The sequence below is a fragment of the Solanum pennellii genome, chromosome 3 (assembly GCF_001406875.1).
Source record: "Solanum pennellii chromosome 3, SPENNV200".
NCBI classification, from domain to species: Eukaryota; Viridiplantae; Streptophyta; class Magnoliopsida; order Solanales; family Solanaceae; genus Solanum; species Solanum pennellii.
The window spans coordinates 27,129,128-27,145,041 of record NC_028639.1 but is presented as its reverse complement, the minus strand read 5'-3'; the positions used below and the strand labels follow the sequence as shown (position 1 = coordinate 27,145,041).

Here is a 15,914-nt window from a genome sequence, read left to right as displayed (position 1 = left end):
ATATATATATATATATATATATATATATATAACTATTAGAATGAATTTCTAGAAGGACGTGGACCTTTCTTTTTCCATTCCTAATCATCAAGAATCACTTCTCTTTTCTTGATAAAAAAAAACAAATTAAAAAGATCTTTTCAAATTTCAGTAATACAAGGTATGACTTTTCTTTCATAAATTTTCATTTTCAATAGTAATACAAGATATGTTTTTTCTTTTAAGTTTCTCAATGTTTTCTTCTTCATTCATATTAAGATTGTTGTTCAAGACCATATGAACATGTCCCTCAATTCGAAAAATCACAATGTAGTTATAATTAATATACATCAATCGCCCAATTTTCTTAGAATTTTGTGTTCTCTCTTTCAATTACTATGTAGTTTTGTTCCCAAATATAATGAAGGGTGTGAATTTGATGAAAATATTTTATAGAAAACAATAAATAGACAAACATTTCATAATTTTGGAGGAAACAATATAGTTAGAGATAGAGGGATAGGAATATAAGAGAAAGAAGGAATTGTTTGGAGTTGCAGGGAAAGTGAGTGGGCTTGTATCATAAAAAAATTTCATCTACACTAATCCACATAATTTTTGTTACCTTGTTAACCGTTTGTTTCAGAAATCTAACCTTACGTTGATATTTTATCAAGAAAGTAAAATTAGATGCAAAGAAGAAACAACAATAATGAGCTAAAAATGCCACAAAGGTTTTCAATTAAAAAATAAGACTAGTGGATCTCCTTTACCAACAATAGGAGTGTGAAAAAAGAAAGATGAAGAAGCAGAATCGATGGATATCTAGGGGACTAGATATAATATGATGATATTTACATAATATTTTTTAATTTAATTTTTGTTATAATTATACTTGTCCCAATGTTCTTTCCACGTGGCAAAAGTATCAAATATAAATGCCAAACTATTTTCTCTAGAAATTTTCATTCATGCTTTAAATAATATTTTAACGCTTCCAATTCTTTCTGATAATTTCTTACCAATTTTTTGTTTCGACCTTGTTCTATCTTCTAATTCATTTAATTTGGGTAAGTTCTTCGACAATTCCTAATTCTTTTTTCAAATTTTTTGATGTTCATCAAAAACTTATGTATATTTTGTTCTTTTAGGTTAATCTGTTGCAATTCAAAGAAATTAATTCACTATTCTTCGTCATATTCCTCAGGATATTTGGTGGTGCTTTTTTAAATAATAAGATGTGGATCGACATTCATTCGACTTAGAACAAGTAAGATATCTGCTTTTCTCTTTTCATTATGTTACATCATTTTTCAAAAGTAAATTTAGTTTATCATATGTTGCTCAAATATCCCCGGCAGCAATATATGTAAGAAGTAGGATTCAAATAGCTCATAAGTATAATTGCTAATGGAACATTTTTGTAAAAAAATAGAGACTTAATCACATTGCTATTCTTCAATTGGTCAAGGGTGTTGTAAAACATTATGCAAATATGTATAGTCTCTCTATTCATCCTATGAGTTCACTTCCTTTTATTTTAAAATTACTCGTATCTACAATGTCTTGATTTTTATTTCAAATTTCTCCCTGTTCTTTTCATGTCTAATGTTGATGTCATTATTGTTTTGTCTTATATATTCTCAATTTCATGGTTAAAGTCAAAATTTTTGTATGCAACTGCAATCTTTATTTATAATTACATATTGATCCTTTAGAGAATAGCATACTATGTGAATTTCTTTGGATTTTAGGATACATAATAATTAAGACTTGAGGTATACCTTTATTACAATATATCGTAATTGGACTAAGGGACTAAGTCGAGTGCCCCCTGAAATAATGTTGATGATATAAGAAGCAGCGCTAATTGAATGGTGGTAACCAGGATATTATAGAAAGAACAAAGATGCTTAAGTTTAATAACACAAGTTAATAATTTGGTGCACCAATGATTGAAATATAAGACGTGAGGGATGGTGAAATTTCAATGTAGAATTTACTTTCTTTGCGTTTAGCATTAGACAAATTTTACTAAATGATAAATTTGAGAAATTATTACTCTTCTTATGAATAAGAGTATCTAATGAAAGACAAGATAGTTGTCAACAAGTAAAAGTGGGGTTGTGGAGATTTGGAAACGGAGAAAAGAACTTCTTAGTGCAATATACAAGGACACTCCTAGGCTACAACAACTATAGAAAAATATAATTTACTGTTCATAACATGTGTTATTTTATCACTATTCACTTTTGTATGTTATATGTGATGATTCAATAGTTCTATTCAATTTCTTATTGCGTCTTTTACTTAGCGTAATATACATGCTTAAGCAACCTTTAGAAAAGAATAGCTTATACTATATATAAAATCCAGTATTTTCATTAGCATCATTGAACTTTAATAGATTATTGATAAAACATGGGAGGTCATTTCAATTATCGTAATAGAAATGTTTATCTTTCAAAAATGTAATAAAATGCAACTGAAAGTGCCAACAAAGACTTTGGCTGCAAGTTCTTACTTATAAACAAAAGACTGTATAAGGTTTTAAAATTGTGGTATGATGAGGTAATTCTGTTCATTTTTTTCACTAATTTTGGTACAAATTGCATTTCTTTTATATGGTAGTTGTTTGAACGGCAAGTTGTAATTAACCTTTATAAAATTCAAAGTTGATTAACAAAAAAGGTTTCTTTCAAGAAAAGAAGATGGTGAAATTGCTTGAAAATTGGCTTCACTAAACTTTTTAAAGAAAATCTCATTGATAATTATAATAATGCTAAACTATGAACCTTAATCTATTGAGCTTTTCAGCAAGCACAACATAAGGAGCCAACTCGGACAAAACTTGATTACAGAAGAAGGAATTTCATTATCTCTTTCCTTCGTATGTGTGGAAACCTAAAAGAGAAAATAAGTACATAATACTATAGCTTGCCTTAGGAGGAACCATCAGAGCATTCTAAGTAAAGTTCCCCATTTAGAGCACCAGTTACAGCCTCAGCTATTTCAATTGCAACTCCTTTCTATGAAAAGAGGATTTTAAACACACAATTCAAGGTACAAAACAAAGTATCATAAAAACCAAATACATAGGGATAGGGAGGCGCAAATGATTTAAACGTGGATGATAATGCTTCTTTTGTGCTAGCTCCAACATGAGTATAACATTGACATTTGGTATGGTGAGGTAGAGCATTTCATCTTACATTTATTATATATGACAGTTATTCGAAAGACAAGTTATAACTTTTATAAAACTCAAAGTTAATTATCAAATGGAGGATTTTTTCAACAATAGAAGATGGTGAAATTTCTTGAAAACAGGCTTCACTAAACGTTCTAAGGATAATCTCTTTGATAATTGTAATAATGCTAAACTATGAACCTATATTCGAATTTGACTCGTCAAAATGATGGAATATGCCACAATGAAGGATAGGATATGTCTGATCATCAATTTTAACTTACAAAGTTTACTTTGAAAGTTGAAAATTGACACCTTCATACTCATGCCATTGAATTTAATCATGTTCGTTGTATGGAACTTACTGGTAGAAATATATATGAATTGTGAGGTGATGTGATTCAAGAATGAGATGATCACACAGATATGGGTAGCAATGAGCTAATAAATGTAGGAGAAATTGTAAATCTGGTCCTGAACAATATCTTCATTAAATAAAGTTCGTCAGCAATAAGAGTATCTTGTGAAGACAACTCAAACAAGTTCATTCATTTCCTTTGTAAATATGAAGACGCATACTTGACACTGACAGATCTGAACTCAACTCATAACTTTCTTGGAGGGATGGGTTAATGTTATAAAAGTAGCAAGAAATGCTCGTGAATTTTTACAAAAAATTGTAACTCAACTCATTTCAGTGCTAGAACTTTGGGGATAACATATTTCAAATGAATTTATGTGCAAGAAATATGGTCGAAATGGATCATCAAGATAAGTTCGATTGACTTAATGAGTGGAATGTCGATTTAAAATCTAGAATAAGATGTTGATTGGATGGATGACTTGGTTTGAATAGCAGGTATCATAATTTGTATTCTGCAATACTTAAAGATTACTGTTATTTTTAATGCATTAGTGACACTTGAAAGTGAAACTTGTTTGGCATTTTTACTTGTAATCGATGAAATAGTGAGTTATGATGTTGACTGATTGCTAATTGTGACCTATTGTTGTTTAATATAGGTGTTCAATGTAATCGATAAATTGGTCTCTTCTAACTCTCGATTGTTTTCTAAGATGGAGAATGGAGTAAGAATTGAATGGTGTGACAATTGCAAGGCACAGGCAAATTTAGTCGGCGGCATCAGGTTTTCAACCCGACCCTCATTGGCAAAAAATTATACTATACCAATGAGGTAATTTTTTACTTTTTATGTATATGTTTAGAACTTTAGTCCCCTGTGCAACAAAATTCACCTTAATGCAAATCTGATTTACTATTGTTGGCAGGTGTGTGACTCTAAAGAAAGCATTGTGTGCTTAGACTCTCATCTTAAGTTATTAATTTTAAAGAAGCAGACTATTAAGGTTTTTCCCGAAGAATGCTCGGGAACATGTGGTATTTAAAAGTGTTGAAGAAACCAATATGATGTTTGATGTTTTTTCGTCTTGTTGTTACACTATTTGTCGCTAATATCCAAACAACTTGTAAGTACATTATTTGTATTCTGAGTCAAGCTATAAACACTTGATTCAGTCTGTGCATTAGGTGATTTTAGAAGCATTGGAACTCCACCGTAATGAGCTATTGACAACAAAATAAGGCAAAAATCAAGTAAGTTTCTGCTACTTGGTAAATGTTGATCTCAAATAGCCATTTACTTTATCAAAATACAAAGTAATGTTGCTGATTGTTAAAATTATTTCATACATAATTATTTTTACAGCTTGTACATTGATTTCAAGTGGAACTCCATATCTAATTTTGATATTCTGTAATTTCTCATAACTATACAATCAAATGAGTGTAATGTGGTTGACGATGTGAAACGCTGATATTGACCATACTAAAATAGAGTAATCTAAATATAACTGTTTGATATGTTCACTATGGAAAGAGTAGCTTATGTTACCCGACCTTGTTTCTATACATTTTTAGGTGACCACTTACTTCGTTTCAGACATGGTTTGAAGTGTGATTCGCTGCATATGCTCGTATGTGCTTCTACATCTATGAGTGAATTTCTATAGCTAAGGCACCATATCCCACTCTTAATCAATTTGTTAATGCTCTCACAGGCTTTGATATAAGGGAAGAGGAAGGAAAAATGTCACAACAAAACCATAACATGGTATTATTTGCCAAAAAAGGCAGGGGAAGAGGAAAAAAAACAACATCAACATACTGAAGCATTGACAAAACAAGTTTTTGTTGGGTATTCAAAGTCTTTTTTTGTTGGATATTCGGCAACAACAACATCAATATAGCGAAGCATTGACAAAATAAGTTTTTGCTGGGTATTCAAAGTTTTATTTTTGTTGGATATTCAAAGCAAGCTAGGAGTAATTCTTCCTCTACTCACTACCTTGAGGGGGAATGTTGAAGAAAAAGGAAACTAACGATTGGAACATGTCAAAGAAATAGGTCCAACGCAGTTGATTGACCTATCTGCAGCAAAAATTGATGAAGAAAGAAGCTGACGAATGAAACATGTCAATGGAACAGGTCCAACGAAGCTGACCGACGAGTTTGCGTCATTTCTATATAATTAGAATCACATTAGGATTATACTAATTATATTTATTAGGATTATATTTCGTCTACAAAAATATTATGATTAGAATTATATCACGACTAGTGTTAGATTAATATTAGAACTATAGTATGATTAGGATTTATACTATTTATAATTGCATTATTATTATTATTATTGTCATTATTATTATTATTAGTATTATTATTATTATAGTAGCAATAAGTATTGTAGTAGGAATCTAAGTATAGTTAATTTAGGACTCTACAAGTCTCTCCTATATAAGGAGTTTGTAACTCAACATTATATTTATCAATACAACAAATATTGATAACATATCAATACTACCAATATTGATCAACATATCAATTTGTCAATATTAATCAATCTATCAATACGATCAATATATCAATATGATCAATACATCAATACTATTAATACAATCCTTGATTTCACAAGTCCTAGGCGTGAGATTTCTACATGGATTTCTACAGTATTTTATGGTATAGTTAATCCATATTACCTTTTGGTAGATGTGTGGTTTATGTCGTTATTCTTAACTCAATTTTGAAATGTATCGCAAGATGGTATGTAGATTTCAAGATTGAAGGAATCATTTATGCGAACACCGATTATAATAGGTTAACTTGGGGAGATCTTAGTAACTTAATTGACAAAATATTATCCTGTTGGTGATAATCTGATTTCCCGCCTTGTAATTTCCTCCAAATTTCTCTTCCCCTACATGGGGTCAGAACTATAAATCTTGTATCAAATTTCCACCACAAAATTGACATCGCAGTGTTATGTTGTTTTAATTTATTAACCAATTTTGTATACATTTATAATTAGACTAGTAAATATTTTTTGTGGTTGATGTAGTAAAACTAGTAGTGACTTTTGTGGTACTAATAATGGTGATATATTAGAATTTAAATTAATCTGTTGACGTACATGGTGATATTTAGTAGACAAAATCATATCCCAACTAAAGCGTCCTTACATAAATAATAAATAGTATTTGAAATCAGATTATAAATAATTACTCATAAAAATGTGAATTTATTTTTTGATGAAATTGATTAAAATTTTTAATTTAATGGTATTATGAAATTGATTATTAGGAATTTCAATATGTGTGAATAACCTCTATGGCTAAGAAATTTCTTTGCACACACTTGATACAAATATGGTGCAGTTTCTTATAGTATAGTCAATGAAAGGTATTATTGTAAGAACATTGACTTTGATAGTGGTATAAAATTATTTTTTGGATATAAAAAAGATTTTTAGTACATATTTGATATAAATATGGTGTAGTTTCTTATAATGTAGTAACTGAAATGTATTATTGTCAAAACATTGATTTTCATTGTGGTACAAAATTATCATTTGCATAAAAAAAGATTTGTTAAAATTTCAACATATTCATATATAAAATGGTATATATTGATGTGTATCGTTGAATTAACTTATGGTGTAGTCCTCTTGCTAAATTTGTAGTTTGAACATCAACTTTATATCACATAATGTACCATAATTTTACCAACACAAACACTAATATTTTTTATCAAATATTCTTTCAATTTCAACACTAGAATGAACAATATTACATTTTGAGAAATATTAATTTTTCAGAATTTTCAGAACTAAAAATTAGGCACAATGAAATACAAAGATAAAAATCGTTAAATTAAATAACAATTAATTTTGTCCAACTGTATAACAAAAACTTTCTTAAAATATGATAAATTAATGGTAGGAATTGTTCTAAAATGAATTTCTTTCATAAAATCATCTATCATGTTAATACTCCTTCCAATCAACAGTTGAAAAGTCATTTTCCTTAACCTCCGCTTTGAACTTCATAAATTAGGAGTAACATAGATAGACTTTTCACTATCTATGGCAAGATTTTATCTTCCACATTCACTCATGCAAATAAAGCGAATGCATTCTACTCGAAACTTGATCTTGAACACACACCAAAATTGTTAATAGTTGATATCCGACTGTCAGTATCTAAGGTTCTTTCTAGAAAATGAATATATAAGATTTGTCCTATTCATAAACACGTATTTCATATTATAAATAATTTTGACAATATTAAAAAGAAAAATCGAAATTCTTGAAAAGAAAAGATGAAGATTTTTACCAAGAAATAACTACGGCATAAGTGAGAATAAAAAATAAATGGTGTGATTTCATGAATAAGTAGTTAAGAGAGACTGAAATATCTTTTTTTTTTTTAGAAAAAGAAACGTATCAGATTGTGATTGGAACTAAAATTATCAATCGTAAATATCAGCCCACTATCCCCAAACAAAAAAACGCAAAAACGGCATCTCACATAAAAATAAAATTAAATAATGTGCATTTATTATGTTGTTATGTTTGTAATTGAAAAACTAGTTTTGTAATTTAAAAGGAGTATATATATATATATATATATATATATATATATATATATATATATATATATATATTCTTGTAATTTTTGTTAAATTAGAAGTCCAAAATTTTGAAAGAAGAAAGGAAATGACCAAAACAAATTTTCAGCCCAACTAAATTTCATCCAATTAAATGGAGGAATTGACGAAGACATACAATTATTATATATAATTGACAATATATAACCCAAAACTAATTAGCAATTAATAGTCCCTAAAAAAATATTCCCTCTGTCCCTAATTACTAGTTTACTTTTCATTTTATAGTTGTCCCTACGGGTGTACATAGGTCGATTCGGTTTGATTCTTATTTTCAAAAATTTAAATCAATCATGTTGGTTTATCAAATCTAAAGACCAAACCAAACCATATGAAGTCGGTTTTTTCGATTTTGGTTTTAGTCAGTTCTTTTTGTTTTTTTTTGTTTTTTTTTTTGATATTTTACAACTATACCGTACTTGAAAAAGCGATCAAATATTTTTTCACTTACCTGTGTGATAAAATAAACTTAAAAAATGTTAAGTGAATAGAAATTTTTGAAAAGATCGTAAAATTCACATGAGTGCAATTTTCTTTTTGAAATATCAACGTTCATGATGCTAAACTAATAAGATTAAGGGTGTGTTTGGTATGGAGGAAAATGTTTTCCATGGAAAATGTTTTCCTAGAAAATGTTTTCCTGGAAAACAAGTTGATTTTGGACTTATTTTCTCATGTTTGGTTGGTAACTAGAAAAATATTTNAGAGTTATTTTTAAAGGTTTTGCAAAATCTGATTAATTTGGCACTCAGCCATGAAAAGCAGTTTTAAAAAAGAAAGAATATATAGAAGCGCTTCTCAAAACCTTCAACCATATCATTCATTGTCTTTAATTTTTCATGTTGTGGTGTTATATTTATGGTAAGGAAGTCGGTCAAGAGGATTAGACATTTTCTGACATTTATATAAAAATTATATGTTAGAAAACAACACACAATATAAGTTTTTGATATTAATTCTACAACAATGTATCTGTAGTAGGGGGGAAATCTCAAGGGTAACTTAACCTTTAACATTTTCAATAACTATATATTTCTACCATGATGCATGTTAGATTAGTGAATTTGATTGATTTAATCACTTCGTAAACAAGTGTTAGTGTAATGACCCGGATCCAAAAGGTCATTTTGGATAATTTTGAATAGTCATTTAACAATAGTTAATTAATTTGTGGATAATTTGTTTATTGTTAATAATAATGGGTCAAGTCTGAAATATTAAAATAACATTAAAAAATTTAATACAGAATTAATTTAGAAAAGAAATAAAGAGAAGGAAGAAAACTAACATGTGCATCGGCGGCACAAAAATGAAAAACATAAATTTGTCAGGTAATCTCTCAAACCTCTGTATTGTTGTATACATATATAATGATAAGATATCATATTATTATTGTATTATTATTAGTATAGTCAATTATTAAAGAAAAAAAATGATTAACAACCAAATGGGTTTAAAGTTTGAGGAATTGAAAATATATTACTGTATGGCCGTCTTTTTTAAGGGAGAAAAAGGGGTGATGGCCAATCATTATGTAATGATTTAGCATATTATTATTCAATAATGATTAAATTGGTAAATACAAAAACCTAGGGTGCTTCAATGTAAGGTTTGGAAACGGTAAGTGTTTTCTCGTTGTTTCTTTAGATTTTATTATTATTATATTATTATTCAAGTTTTGATAGATTGGTAATGTAATTAAGTTTTTGGTGTATGATATTATGTGAATATCTTTAGATTTATGACATTGGAAAAAAATTGAGACTTAATCCTAGGCTTGAAACATAGGAACTTCACCATAGATGTGAGTGAGTTTTTGAATCTAGGCTAGACATATTATAATATGGGCCTTGTTGGGTTAGAAATCTTACACTGATTAATTGTGTGAATAGATTGCATTGATTTGGAAGCTCAACGAAAAGTGGAAGACTCAAGTTTCAGAGTGAATTTTTGATTGATTGAGGCAAGTGAATTTCTAAACTCTTGTTAAGTGTATGAAATGCGTGTATTTCCTTGTGGTATATGTTTGGGAGTAACGGGATTGGTGATGGGTTGACTTGTCTAAATTGATCAATTCTAATGATGAAAAAAAAGGGATAAAAAAAAAGGCAATGTGATTAATTGTTTGTGTGATGTGTTCAGAAAGGGTTGAAGGCTTGTTGAATCATTGTTGATGTGATTTCATGTTTGTGTGGCTGTGAACTGTGCAATGTTATGAAAATGCTCATCTCCTCATTATTTGTGTGAACTTGTCATCTGGATTATTATGAGGCATTGGTTGTGACAAGTGTTATGTGCATTGAGAAAGAATGAGTACTTAAGAGGATGTGCCATTTCGAGGGACGTATCGCGCACCGCGATGGATACTATATTTCGAGGGACGTATCGCGCGCCGCGATGGATACTATATTTTGAGGGACGTATCGCGTGCCGCGATGGTTACTATTATCGAGGGTCGTGTCGTGCGCCGCGACAGATGCATGGACAGATATGTCCTCTATCGGTCCCGGACTGAGAGACAACGGGTGTGTATCACAAGGTCAGACATGCATCATTATATTTGACATTGCATTCCATTGCATTGCACATATTTATCATTAGTGAATTTGATATCGTGTATTGCTGATCTTCTGATTGTCTTTCTGCGGAACTTGTGATTGATCAATATTGAGCTTGTTATTGCGGATATATAATTTGTTGAAGTAATGTTGTTGAGGATATGTAATTTGTTGAAGTGTTGTTGTTGATGATACATAATTGGTCTAAGTGTTGTTGTTGAGCTACGTGTTATGTAAACTATGAGCTGTTAGGTTGGGTTGATTTTAATGCAGGTTGTAGTTGTGGAGGTTCGGTTGGGGGTGGTAGGAGTACCCGTATTTCATCCCCTTAGCTTGTGTTTAGAGGTTTACTTGTTGAGTACCGTGTGGTTTGGTACTCACTCCTTGCTTCTACAAATTTTTGTAGGTTATGAGCCTGGATTTTCGTTGTACTTGTTATTCTCTTCTTTTTCGAGGCTTCTTGGAGATTTGTGAGGTAGCTGTTTCATCTCAGCAGACTTTCTTCTCATTAATTTTGATCTTGTTCTATTCTAGAAACAAGTTCATTTGAGACTTGAGTTTTTCTTTTGAATCAATTGTAATACTTTAGAGGCTTGTACACGTGACTACCAGGTTTTGGGGTTTTTATTAAGTTACTTATATTTTATTTCCGCACTTCATTGTAATGGTTGAGTTTTAGGCTGACTTGTCTTGGTGGGATAAGACGAGTGCCATCACGTCTAATTTTGGGTCGTGACAAAATGGTATAGAGCCCCAGGTTCATAGGTCTCACGTGTGTACAAGTCGAGTCTAAATAGAGTCTCGATGATCGGTACGGAGACGTCTGTACCTATCTTCGAGACTTCACTTCTTGGATCTCTATTGTGCGTACTTGGTCCCATTTTGATTCTTATCGCTTCACTACATTCGCTCTCATTTATGTGATGACTTGTGCGTAGTCCTTTTGTGAATCATTGGCATGTCGTGTATTGGTTTGATGTTAGATCTGGTATTAAGGTTGAAATGATATACTTATGAAACGAATACGTGATCATATTTCAAAGAGTTGATTAAGGTTAGTTATCATTGTAAAATAATAATAATAAATATAGTACTTATCTGGTATAAGAAAAATATGAAGTGGTTCGACAATTAGAAGTTAAATGTTTGAAGAATTGACTAGATAATAAATAGTGTAATATAATTGATATAGTTTTCATACCATTAATGGGTTGCTTAGCAAATGATGTTGCACCAATTCAGGTCAGAATCCCTTCTGTGGTTTCACAGATTGAGTGTATACCAAAGAAGGTCATGATACGACTATTACAATGGTACTGATGGGTACTTGATTAGAATTATGGAGTGTGTTACTTTTGATATTGACCTTGCTTACGAAAGAATACATATAGCTTGGGTTAGATACAAAACTAATCTGGTAATATTTTACATCTATTTGATGGATAAAGTGTGTGACCTATTTGGAAATGATCGTCTCAATAGATATGATATGTTCTAGTGGTGGATGTAATGAATTTTCAGATGTGTCACTAGTGGTACATGAAAACGGACATGTTGATTGTTAAGTGCAAATACTAACTACTTAAGGAGTTATCTATTGTATTACATGCTCATATGATAAGATTTGGTGTTGAATTCATATTCGAGATACCAACTACCTTGTTAGTACGAGTGGATGTGTTAAGCATTATTTATAAGGAAGCTTTTAGTGGTGGATCTTTGGTATGATATTGATATGTTCAGGTTATGAAATGTATTTTGTGGATTGTAAATGAGTGTTGATTTCATCGTAAACTCCATGGAAGTGGACATATGGATGATAAGCTTATAAGTAATGGAAGTCTCAAAAAGTATACCTTGTGTGAATGTAATTGAGAATTTTAGTAAGAAAGTGCATATAAATTGAGTAAGTACCTTGGATGGTTGGCATAGCTAGGTTTGGATTGTCATGTTAATGGCGAGGCTAAATTCGTAGTGAGGGAAATGACGAACTAAGCATGATGATTATAAGATTTTATGACGCATTATGATTGAAATGCAACTATATGATACGGGTGTTGGTTAAAACGATTTTTTATGGTAATGATGAATTTGAGTATCTAAGGTTATGTTGTTTCTATTTCATAAGTAGTGTGGTTTTATTGTAATTTTTATAAGGAGTGGGGATGTCATCGAATAAAATTGAAAGGAGCTAGAGCCATAACGGAAAGAATTAGTGGTATATAGTTTAACTTTCAGAGCGAGGATAAAACTGGTCTATTTTACTTTGTTTGCAAGGGTTAAGGATGTATCTTCAGAGGAATCTGGAGAATTGGGTTCAGAGACAAGTGATTTTACCTGTTTCTTCCAGATTATGATATAATATAGTGTCACAAGATCAATAGATTGATTAAAAAAATAAACTATTGGATAAAACTTGAGAAAGGAGTGTACGGACGTTCAACTCGAGTATGATGATTAGTTCTTTTGTGGTTTTGAGTTGGTAAGGAGTATGATAATATTATTAGTAAAAGATATGGTAGGGTCAATGAAGAGGCGATCAATGATAAGCTAAAATACGTTAAGTAATTTTTTTTTAGTATGAGCTAATGTTGTAAGATAATGGGATTGTGTTACATGGTTGGGATCAAAACTTCAAGTTTACATGGTGAGTTTAGATTTGTGATAGTGTATCTTTTCAAGGTATGAATTGGTAAGGTAAGGAATGATCGATCACATTGAGTATGAAGCANATGGTAATGATGAATTTGAGTATCTAAGGTTATGTTGTTTCTATTTCATAAGTAGTGTGGTTTTATTGTAATTTTTATAAGGAGTGGGGATGTCATCGAATAAAATTGAAAGGAGCTAGAGCCATAACGGAAAGAATTAGTGGTATATAGTTTAACTTTCAGAGCGAGGATAAAACTGGTCTATTTTACTTTGTTTGCAAGGGTTAAGGATGTATCTTCAGAGGAATCTGGAGAATTGGGTTCAGAGACAAGTGATTTTACCTGTTTCTTCCAGATTATGATATAATATAGTGTCACAAGATCAATAGATTGATTAAAAAAATAAACTATTGGATAAAACTTGAGAAAGGAGTGTACGGACGTTCAACTCGAGTATGATGATTAGTTCTTTTGTGGTTTTGAGTTGGTAAGGAGTATGATAATATTATTAGTAAAAGATATGGTAGGGTCAATGAAGAGGCGATCAATGATAAGCTAAAATACGTTAAGTAATTTTTTTTTAGTATGAGCTAATGTTGTAAGATAATGGGATTGTGTTACATGGTTGGGATCAAAACTTCAAGTTTACATGGTGAGTTTAGATTTGTGATAGTGTATCTTTTCAAGGTATGAATTGGTAAGGTAAGGAATGATCGATCACATTGAGTATGAAGCATTTAGAAGGACTTAAAATTTGAGTAGTACATTTGATTACTTTTGATTGTTATAACTAAGGTTTCCAATATTGTTGGCCAAAAAAAATATAAGACTGGTAAGTGATATACCGTGGTTTCACGGTATTATTAATACTTTTTCCTTAAGTTTCGTGTGTCCAAAAGCCTTTTTGTGCTAATTTTTATATAAGTTTCTCCTTGTTTGTAGGAAATCTGTACAGAGATGAATGCAGAGGTTTTTGAGCGAAGAAATGCAGAAGAGACCACCTACGGAGCTTGTGACGGTCCGTCATGCTCGTGACGGTCCGTAGGTGACAGCATAGTGCTGCTGCTGAAGGAAGAAGGGGAAGTCTGACCAAGTGTGGGGTTACGGAAAGCGTGACGGACCGTCGTAGCCGTGACAGTCCGTCCTGCAGGTTCGTCATGAAGATCAGAGAAGTAGTCCCAGTACCCATGTTCCAAGAGTTCAAGTGTTTTGGAACGGAGACCCTCGACGGACCGTTGTGCCTGTAATGATCCGTCATACCTGCCATCGAGGGTAATGAAGAGAGCAGCGGAAGAAATTGCATAAGTATGGGACGACGGAGTCCATGACGGTCCGTCGTGACCACGACGATCCGTCGTGATGTCCGTCGATCCAGCCGCGTTTTGACAGATTTCCAGCAAATAGAGTCCTTGTTTGATTAGGTTTTTATTTTTTATAAATTGTTCGAAAAACGTCGTTTTTGAGGTTAGACTCTTGATCATTGTTAGACCCTTGAATATTGTGAGACTCTTGATTATTTTTTAGACTTTTTGAGAGATTATTGATTATTTTGAGATTCTTGAATATTTTGAGACTTTTATCATTGATTGTTGGTGACTGTTGCTGATTAATCAAGTGAACTTTCGGATTTTAATCTTTCTCATCGAAGTAAGTGCATGAATTCTTATATCACATATTTGAATATTGTAATTATGACTATGGGTAACTAAACTCCATAACTAGGGTTGTGGGAACCATAGGCGAATAATGAGGTAAAACTTAACTAAAATAACAATTCTACAATAGTTTCTTGCATGTATTGATAACTCTTTCGCTTAGAAGTCTTTTTAACGGAAGGCCAACGTTAGAACTCGCCTTAATGCTACTTGCCGGACCAAGGAGGTAGATAATAGGAAAAGAATTATCAACATAGATTTAGTATATACTATCTAATAGGCTAGTATTGATTGGTACGAGGTAATAACTTAGTCAAATATCGAATATGATGCTTAATATGAGGTAAAGATAAGGGTTAGTATAGCAACACATGTAGCCGGACTAAGGTGCGGAGTGAAATTTTCTAGATGCCGGACCAAGAATTTAGAAATAAATAAATTATCACTTTGCATGCAAGATACTAGGAAAGAATTGTTATAGTTAGACTTATCAAGTTATGAACCTGTGGGGAACACGTAAACCCTAGTTACTTTCATTAATTGATTAAACTCCAACATTTGAAGCTGTTAGTTGTCTCTTTCAATTTCGCTAGTTATTTTCATTTATTTAGAAATAGAAAACCCCCCTTTTATCATTTTTGCTTTCCATGGAAGTAATTGACTGAACAATAGTAGTAATAGATTGAAGTTAAGTCTAAACTATTTTTCTCGTGCGAACGATCCCAACCTCACTAGTTGGGTTATTTACTTGACACGACCGCCTTACTTCTTATTTGAGAAGTAAGTTTGAGCGTATCAAATTTTGGTGCCGCTCCCGAGGAAAGTAGCTTTTAGATTAACTTAAACTTATTACTATAG

General features: G+C 31.2%; 1 long non-coding RNA gene across 2 annotated transcripts; it reads left to right on the top strand.

Annotated features, from left to right (window-relative positions):
* The first annotated feature begins 72 nt into the window (after positions 1-72).
* Positions 73-5,702, top strand: LOC114076585. 2 transcript variants are annotated; one of them, XR_003577643.1, is made up of 6 exons: positions 73-160; positions 1,187-1,249; positions 4,193-4,365; positions 4,460-4,784; positions 5,109-5,164; positions 5,249-5,702. It is a non-coding gene; the product is annotated as an uncharacterized LOC114076585 (long non-coding RNA). The 2 variants fall into 2 exon arrangements; XR_003577642.1 differs by lacking the exon at positions 73-160 and adding an exon at positions 967-1,049.
* Positions 5,703-15,914: the final 10,212 nt, after the last annotated feature.